At 43.5% G+C, this 10,110-nt stretch overlaps 1 non-coding gene across 1 annotated transcript; it reads right to left on the bottom strand.

The window, feature by feature from the left end:
- Window positions 1-5,802: 5,802 nt before the first annotated feature.
- On the bottom strand, window positions 5,803-5,909 carry LOC120257598. Its single transcript, XR_005535737.1, has one exon. It is a non-coding gene; the product is annotated as a small nucleolar RNA R71 (small nucleolar RNA).
- Between the last annotated feature and the right edge of the window lie 4,201 nt (window positions 5,910-10,110).

The raw sequence follows: 10,110 nt of genomic DNA, 5'->3' as shown, positions 1-10,110 counted from the left end.
GCTTCCTAATCAATGCAATGGTGAGTCGTGGAAATCCTTAAATACATAGTCCCAAATCTAAGGTCATCTATGCCTAACTCTATACATGTCCCGGAGGAGAGATTAAATAACCTCTCAACCTCGCACTCGAATAGAGTTGCAATGAGCTTTAGGTATTCCAAGTGATAAATCTCTTCCTAATTATAGACCTAACCCTTTGGTCCAGATGGAAGGCCCCTAACCACAATTAAGCCCTAGATACTAAGATCACCTCAACGCTTCACTCCGTTGCACGAGCAACTAAGCCCCAGCGGAGGGTCATCTCTTAGACCATTCACTCTATTATGGATGCAAAGAACTCAAGGAACAGAGATAGAATCTATCACATCGGATGGGAAAGGGGATGCCACTATACCTCTCGACTCACCCTCTCAACCCTCTCCAACCTAGCTTTGTCTAACGCTCGTGGTGTGTCACTCACTCACAAGGTTACCAACAAAAACTCTCAATCCTAGTGTCACTCTAGGGGAAATGTTCATACAATCAAGCATTAAAGGTTGGAACTCACAACAAACATCAATTAATTGAAAGCATAATAAAGAGATTCAATGAAACAAATATATCCTAGGGTTTACAGATACCCAAGTACCCACTAGTGGTTTAGCTCTCCATGGTGCTAACTACAATCATAGAAATAGAATGTAAAAGCAATGAATCCATAGAAAAACACCCTCCATAATCGTATCAATGGTATTGTAGAAAGTCCTCTTTTCGTTATCCAAAGATTCCCTTTTCCGGTATAGGACACGCCTCAACGGAAGCTCCCCTACCAACCTTCTTCCTAAGGAATGATGATGTCGGAGCCGTAGAATCTCTCCAAAACCCTAGCCAATACCTCTCAAAACTCTAGCCAAAACCCTCTCTCAAGTTGGGGAAAAGATGCAGAAAACAATACTGAAATCAGGGCTGAATCGGCATAAAAGAATACTGAAATCAGGGCTGAATCGGCATAAATGTGGATTTCTCACACGCCCATGTGGAATTTCCACACGACCGTGTATAATTTCGACATGCCCCTGTGGATTCTCTGAATTCCTGTTTTCTCGGCCGGCTGTGAACAGTGCTGCTTCAATATTTTTGCTACAGTACTCTGCTATAGTACCTGTCCTAAAATACTTCCCGAGTGCATACTTTCATCGAGGTGATGCAAACAGGCACACGTTCACGTCGTGGATCGCTTTGCTTCTTTAATGACGGAGAATTTGGTGGAGATCTTGTTCTATGTGCATAAGTCGGAATGCTTGAGTGTGACTCCCCTTATGCCCCTCCAAATGGTTGTGCTAACTCAAATACGAGGAGGTTGGCACACACTCTAGCATCTCGCACCCGACCTATGTCTTCGCGTTTGAACCTTAGCAAGATTTCCTCCAAAATCGGTGCATTATGATCCACATTGGCTTCTTTCCTTCATACTCGGCCTCACAACCCTACCTGCACGAAAGTAACATAAAAACACATATGTTATTGTAAAAATCTGAGAAAAGTAATGCTCAACATAAGGAAAGAGTGCTTGGCATTCATATCACACAAGCACTTATCAAGTCTCTGGTTTGGAAACCTGAATGAATGACTTAGAGAAGCACTTGACTAGATTTGTGTAATCTGCAAATACAAGGTTTGAATCAATCGAGGCTACACATCGCAACCACACCGCCTCTTTGCATAACCTTGAAAACCAGGTGGGGCAAATTGCGAAGTCTCTCTCTGAAAGGCCACATGGAAGCTTGCGAAGCAATACAGAGACCAACCCTAGAGAGCACATGAGGTTAAAGGTAGGCTTCCGAGTGAGAAGCCAAAAGAACAAGCACCCGAGGTTATAGAGGTAGAAGAGGGAACAAGCAAAGAGAAAGAGGTGGCACCCCCACCTTTCAAGCCAAGAATTCCTTATCCCTCTAGATTGAAAAATGACCAAGGGGATGAATAGTATAATAAGTTCCTGAGTTTGTTCAAGCAACTCCACATCAATATTCCTTTTGTTGAGACATTGGCCCAAATGCCTAAGTATGTGAAGTTCTTGAAAGACTTTGTTGACTAATCAGAGGAAGTTGGTGGAAAGTGCTTCAGTGATTTTAGATGCTTCATGCTCGGCGGTATTGCAAAAGAACATGCCGAACAAGAAGAAAGACTCGGGAAGCTTCATCATTCTGTGTAATATTGGCAATCTAGGTGAGGAAATGGCATTGGCAGACTCAGGGACCAGTATCAACGTTATGCCATACACCTTCTTTCAAAATCTAGGCTTGGGCGAGCCTAGGCCTACTCGGATGACTTTGCAACTAGTGGAGTGAACAGTGCGACATCCAAGAGGCATCATTGAAGACGTGCTTGTCAAGGCGTTTGAGCTTTATTCCATGTCTTTCACTGGTTCAACTTGCATACTAAGGCAGGCTCTGAGTGTGTAAACATGTTTAGAAACTTTCTGCAGAGCCTGCAGGTTTTTCTAAGGCATCCAGTGAAAACGCACGGGCGTGTGGAATTTCCGCACGCCCGTGGATTTGTATTGCGAGCTCATCCAGAGAAGGCACAGGGGCGTGCGGCTGCCCCTGTGAACGACCAAGCGAATATCGCACGCCCGTGAGTAATTTCCGCACGGGCGTGTGATTTCCTGCAGAGTTTGTCAAATTATCTCGAGAGTGCACAGAGGCGTGAACTCGCCCCTGTGGGCGACCTTGTGAAACTTGTACGGGCGTGGGTAATTTCCACCTCGAGAAGCCACAAGGGTGTGCAATTACCCCTGTGAGCTGGGCCTGTGATTACCCACGGCCTTGCAGAATTTCCGCATGGGCGTGTGGAACACTTAGCGATTTTTCTCGGATTTCCAGAGAAGCCACAGGGGTGTGCGGCTGCCCCTTATATGTCGGGCGCATGGGCATGAACGTTCTGAGTTAGTGAGAGTTTTTCCTGAAAGCGGCCAGGTGCGTGCACCTGCCTCTGTGAAGCTCTCCTGTGGGGGTGCACGGGCGTGGGTAATTTCCGCACGCCTGTGTGGATGTACAGAACGCCAAGAGGCGCAAATTCTTTTTAAAGAATAGCCGTTTCTCTTCTCCCTCACATCCTTCATTCGTCTGGGAGCACTTTCACATCAACCCCCGACCTCCTAGCGCCGATTTGGTAGGATTGTTGCAAGGTTTTTTGGCCGATTCGTAGTTCTTTCACTTTAACTCGTCGGTAAGCCCTATTTATGATTTCCTTCATCAATTCATGATTTTCATAGATGAATCAGGTTAATAATTCTTCGTTTCTTCAATTAGAAAGATGATTTATGTTTAGAACGAAGTTAGAAGTATTTTTAAGTTGTATTTTTGGATTCGTGTGGCGCGGCCGTGTGGTTTTCACGCCCCGTAGATCCACACGGGCGTGCGAATATTCCACACCACCATGTGGATTTCTGCAGCGTTAGTTTATCAACTTTTTTGATCGATTTCATTTCAAATTTTGCAGATTATGGCACCTCGGTCGAAGAAGCAAGCTGATAAGAGGCAGCATGAGTCATCCCCTGACAGTGAGGGCATGAGTTTTGCGATTCCAGAGCATCAAGTTCGCTATGAGCGCTTGTCGAGACTCTGGTTCGGACAGACTTGATTCCTGGACACAAGTATACTGAGAGATCTATAGCAGGGAGATGAGTTCGCTGATGAGGTCGAGGATCTCATTTCAGTAGGTGGTTGGCGGTAGTTATGGACGATTAGAGAGCCAGCCATCCGAGAGTTTACACTGGAGGTGCTATCATCATTAAAAATTGATAGATCGTACGTGAGCTTCAATAGTTTGGACACCATTCAATTTAGAGCACTTAGACCCCACCATAGCTTGAGCATCACTTAGTTTTCAGTTTTGCTTGGCTTGTATGAGGAGACATTCACATACACTAAGGAGTACTCTCAGTTACCGACTGATTATCCCGGAGCTTTGACCCCGCAGAGAGCTATTGGCTAGGGTTTTGGAGAGATTCAAAGGCTCCGACATCGTCATTCCTTCACAAGAAGGTTGGTAGGGGAGCTTCCTTTGACACGTATCCTATACCGGACGAGGGAATCCTTGGACGATAAGTAGAGGACTTTCCACAAGACCATCGACAAGACTATCGAGGGGATTTCTCTATGGATTCATTGTTTTTATATTCTATTTCTTTGATTGTACTTAGCTCCATGGAGAGCTAAACCCCTAGTGGGTACTTTGGTATATGTGAACCCTAGGATGTATTTGTTTCATTGAATCTTTTTATTATGCTTTCAATTAATTGATGTTTAATGTGAGTTCCAACCTTGAATGCTTGATTATATGAACATTTCCCCTAGAGTGACACTAGGGTTGAGAGTTCTTGTTGGTAACCTTGTAAGTGAGGGACACACCACGAGCGTTAGATAAAGCTAGGTTGGAGAGGGTTAAGAGGGTGAGTCGAGAGGTTTAGGAGCGTCCCCTTTCCCCTCCCAGTGTGATAGATTCTACCTCCGTTCCTCAAGTTCTTTGCGGCTATAATAGAGTGAATGGTCTAAGGGATGAACCTCCGCTGGGGCTTAGTTGCATGTGCAACGGAGTGAAGCGTTGAGCTGATCTTAGTATCTACGGCTTAATTGTGGTTAGGGATTTTCCACCTAGACCAAAGGGTTAGGTTTATAATTAGGAAGATATTTATCACTTGGAATCCCTAGAGCTCATTGCAACTCTATTCGAGTTCGAGGTTGAGAGGTTATCTAATCTCTCCTCCGGGACATGTATAGAGTTAGGCATAGTTGACCTTAGATTTGGGACTATGTATTTAAGGATTTCCATGACTCACCATTGCATTGATTAGGAAGCATAATAGAGGGTTCTTACACTTGAAACAATTGTTCGAGGCGGAGCATTATCCAAGTACCCCATCTTTATCAATTGCCTTACCTCCTCCTTTACTCGTGCTCTCTTACTTCTTGTTTTTACTTTTGAGAATTGAATCATTGTCACACTTATCACTACTGATTTTTCAGATAGCTAAGAAGCGGATTAAGTGTTTTTATTCCCTACTCCCTTTGGATTCAATACTCGCTTATCCGGGATTATTACTTCGACAAACCAGTGCACTTCCGGGATATACGCAAGGGGAACTTGTCAAGTTTTTGGCACCGTTGCCGGGGAGTAGGCGTTTAGGAATACTTTGCACTTTGTTTTCTTAGCTATTTCACCATACATTCTATTTCGTATCTTCTTATTCTATCATCGTTCTGATTTCTTTTTCTTTCTTTTTGGGTGCATATCCAGCTTATGACCCGAGGGAATCCCTCAATATTGATTGAAGGAGATCCTGAGCTTGAACGTACACTTAGAAGAAAAGGGAAAGAGCCTGTGCAAGAACAGTGTAATTTAGCTCATTTTGAAGTGGAAGAATCTGAAAACAAGGTAGAACAGAATGAGAAACAACGAATATTATCTGATTATGCCAGACCTTCAGTGTTGGGGATACAGTTGAGTATTGTACGGCCCCCGATTACAGCTCAGAACTTCGAATTGAAGCCGGCATTCATCCACATGTTGCAGCAATCCGCACAATTCAATGGTTTGGCCGATGAAGATCCAAACAGTCATATAGAGAGCTTTCTTGAGGTGTGTGATATGTTGAAGATAAACGGGGTGACGGATGATGCAATCAAGTTGCAAGCCTTCCCATTTTCCCTAAAGGGGAGAGCAAAGCAGTGGCTACACTCATTACCTAAAGCGTCAATTACCACGTGGGAGGAGATGGTAGAAGCTTTTCTGGCACGTTATTTCCCTCCCAAAAAATCAGCAAAGCTTAGGCATGAGATCTCATCCTTTGTTCAGTTGGAATTGGAGTCTCTATTCGAGACATGGGAAAGGTTCAAGGAGCTCCTGAGAAAGGGCCCATAACACGGATTGCCGGAGTGGATGATTGTTCAAACCTTTTATAATTGTTTAAACCCGAGTACAAGGCAACTCTTGGATGCGGCAGCAGGAGGTACCTTAGGTAGCAAGACCCCCGATGAGGCCCGTCAGTTAATTGAAGAAATGGGGTTAAACAACTACTAATGGAATGCTAGGGAGAAGAAAAAAGTGGCTGGTCTCCATGAAATAGATGCGTTAACTTCATTGGCGGCTCAAGTGGAAAATTTGAGTAAGAAGTAAGATCTTCAAACTTCAAATAGAGTGGTGGCCGTGATTAATTGCACCGGGTGTGGTAGAGGACATACTCCCTCTGATTGCCCGATCTCTATCGGTGATGTTTCTTCGGTGGAGAACATTAATTTTGTAGGTAATGGCATGAGACCTCAAGGAAACCCATATAACAATACCTAAAACCTGGGTTGGAAGAATCATCCCAATTTCTCATGGAGTAATCAGGGTCCACAAAAGGCTATGGGGCCACCAGGTTTCCAACAACAACAACAAGCCCCTCAAGTGGAAAACAGAGTCTTGACAAGGTCCCCTTCCGTATATCCCACAAGTGCATGTGTTTCTCAAAGTAATAATCCCGGATGAGCGGGTATCGAATCCATAGGGAATAAGGAATAAAAACACTTAATCTGCTTCTTAGGTATGTGAAAGATCAGTAGTGATAAGTGTGATAATGATTCAATTCTCAAAAGTAAAAACAAGTAAGAGAGTAAGAGTAAAGAGGGAGGTATGGCAATCGATAAAAATGGGGTACTCGGATAATGCTCCACCTAGGACAATCATTTGAAGTGCAAGAACTCTCTATTATGCTTCCTAATCAATGCAATGGTGAGTCGTGGAAATCCTTAAATACATAGTCCCAAATCTAAGGTCATCTATGCCTAACTCTATACATGTCCCGGAGGAGAGATTAAATAACCTCTCAATCTCGCACTCGAATAGAGTTGCAATGAGCTTTAGGTATTCCAAGTGATAAATCTCTTCCTAATTATAGACCTAACCCTTTGGTCCAGGTGGAAGGTCCCTAACCACAATTAAGCCCTAGATACTAAGATCACCTCAACGCTTCACTCCGTTTCACGAGCAACTAAGCCCCAGCGGAGGGTCATCTCTTAGACCATTCACTCTATTATGGATGCAAAGAACTCGAGGAAGAGAGATAGAATTTATCACATCGGATGGGAAAGGGGACGCCACTGTACCTCTCGACTCACCCTCTCAACCCTCTCCAACCTAGCTTTGTCTAACGCTCGTGGTGTGTCACTCGCTCACAAGGTTGCCAACAAGAACTCTCAACCCTAGTGTCACTCTAGGGAAAATGTTCATACAATCAAGCATTCAAGGTTGGAACTCACAACAAACATCAATTAATTGAAACCATAATAAAGAGATTTAATGAAACAAATACATCCTAGGGTTCACAAATACCCAAGTACCCACTTGGGGTTTAGCTCTCCATAGAGCTAAGTACAATCAAAGAAATAGAATGTACAAGAAATGAATCCATAGAGAAACCCCTCGATAGTCGTGTCGATGGTCTTGTGGAAAGTCCTCTAGTCGTCGTCCAATGATTCCCTTGTCTGGTATATGATACGGCTCGACGGAAGCTCCACTGCCAACATTCTTCCTAATTAATGATGATGTCGCAGCCATAGAACCTCTCCAAAACCCTAGCCAATACCTCTCAAAACCCAAGCCGAAACCCTCTCTAAAGTTAGGGAAAAGATGGAGAAAAGAATACTGAAATCGGGGCTGAATCGGCTTTAAATAGGGCTTGAATAGGGTGACCACATGGGCCTGTGGATTTTTCACACGCCCATGTGGAATTTCCACACGGCCGTGTATAATTTACACACGCCCGTGTGGATTCTCTGAATTCCTATTTTCTCCACCGGCTGAACAGTGCTGCTACAGTACTTTCGCTCCAGTGTTCTGCTGCAGTACCTGGCCTAAAATACTTCCCTAGTCCATACTTTCATCCAGGTGACGTAAACGGGCACACGTTCACATCGTGGATTGCTTTGCTTCTTTAATGATGGACAAGTTGGTGGAGATCTTGTTCTATGTGCATAAGTCGGAATGCTTGAGTGCGACTGCCCTTGTGCCCCTCCAAATGGATATGCTAACTCAAATACGAGGAGGTTGGCACACACTGACCTTGTGAACCTTAGCAAGATTTACTCCAAAATCGGTGCATTATGATCCACATTGGTTTCTTTCCTTCATACTCAGCCTCACAACCCTAACTGCACGAAAGTAACATAAAAACACACATGTTAGTGTAAAACCCCAAGAAAAGTAATGCTCAACATAAGGAAAGAATGCTTCGCATTCATATCACACAAGCACTTATCAAACTCCCCCACACTTAAGCTTTTGCTTGTCCTCAAGCAAAAATTAAACATTCTGTGCATAGATGAAGGAAATATTGGAAGTTCTTGGCCTTAGGTTCACCAAAGTGTACAGAGAGAGCATTCTACAAGTAAGGGAAATTTCAACATTAAATACAAAAACATCAAAGGTCGAGCTAAAAACTTGAATCAAAAAGGACAACAAACCCAAAATCGTGTACGTGTGTGAACTCACTCAAAACAACCCAAGGTATACTCCTCAAAGTTTTAAGTACAAGGGACTTATTTATCTACCAAAGTGACAACAATTTCAAAGATGGTAGTAGGTTCACACATCCTCTAATGTAGCACTTTCCAAAGCGGCCGCTAAGGTGGCTTTCACACTTTCGAGGTGGTAGCTCTTTCTACGGGAGTGGTAGCTTTCACTGATCCTATGAGATAACTCTTTCTCTCATTAGGGCATAGCTAGTATCCGACTTATGAGAGTAGCTTCGTACTTCATAGGTAGTAGCTCTTTCCACCCAACAAGCACAAATAAACAATAAAACTATTTTATTCTTTCTTTTCGTTTTCCATTATTTTTTTTAAGAATTTAACACAAGAAACAACTATAACTAGTCCCTTTAACATCGAACATGAGTTTCCAATAGAGTTTAAAGAGTGAGTTGTGCAGTGAGTGTAAATCAGGTAAAAATTCCTAGAAATTCAAGCAAGAACTAGAGCATGAAAACATTCAATTTTAAAATTTCTCCTAAACTCAAGAATACAATCATTGTAACTAAGTTGAACCACCATTGGTTATTTGAGCATGTATATCAATCAAGAACAATAAAAAAAGGATGTGTGCACTATGAAACTCCCCCACACTTAAGTTGTACATTATCCTCAATGTACATATTCAAGCTCACTGAAAATATATATTAGTGAAGAATATATGTGGGAGAAGCAATCAAAACAATACTCCCCTGACTCCTAGTGTCACGTTTGATGGAGTAATGTTCCGATGGGTTGTGAAGCTCGCACGGCCAAGTGCCAAAGCACTTTGGCCGTGCCAATGACAAAGTCTCAATTCCCAAGATGATAAGACCATCTGCACGCATACACAAGGGGGTTCAGTGAAGCACAAGAAAAACAAAAATAACTCGAGTATATAAAAGATAAAGCAATGAATACAACTCGAGATGCAAAATGAAAATAAACTCAGAAGGAGAATCCTTTCTGGATGAACAAGTTTAAAATAAAATTCAAAATAAAGAAAATGCAAAAAAATAAAGTCAAATGTCTGTGTCACGCCCTGTCGGCTCCTCTACTGATGCTGGTGGTGGAGAAGCACATGGTGGATCCTGTGGTGCTAGAATAGGTGAAGGGGATGCTGGAGGTGCCGAGGGAGCCTGAGGAGTCCTCGGACGCAAGACAAATGATAAGGCGATGTCTCGCTCTAAGATCTGCTGTAATACGTCTAAATGTGCCATGAACTCTGTGTAATGAGTGACCTGCGTAACCCTAATCTCGACAATCTTTGCTCGAGCCTTAGCCACCTCTACCCGTATCACTCCCACCGCATTCTCGAGCCTCTCAAAGCGATCATGGGCTTGAGATGGTGAAAACATACGCATTTGGTGTGCGTCCTCTGCCGCCGAAGGTTCCTCTGTCTCCATCGGTGCTGGCTGAGGCTCGGGGGCAGGCTGGGAAGCCTTAGCATGATCACCCTCATCCTCAGCTATCTCTGGAGCTGGTAGCACCAAAGTATAAACCCCTGTCCAAACTCTGCGGACCATGCCCAACAATCTCAGTGTCTCTAAACTCAGGGGCTTAGGTGTACTCGTCTTCTCAT

This window comes from Dioscorea cayenensis, unplaced genomic scaffold (genome assembly GCF_009730915.1).
Source record: "Dioscorea cayenensis subsp. rotundata cultivar TDr96_F1 unplaced genomic scaffold, TDr96_F1_v2_PseudoChromosome.rev07_lg8_w22 25.fasta BLBR01002220.1, whole genome shotgun sequence".
Lineage (NCBI taxonomy): Eukaryota > Viridiplantae > Streptophyta > Magnoliopsida > Dioscoreales > Dioscoreaceae > Dioscorea > Dioscorea cayenensis.
Note: the sequence above shows the minus strand (reverse complement) of the source record. Positions and strands in the feature narration are given on the sequence as shown.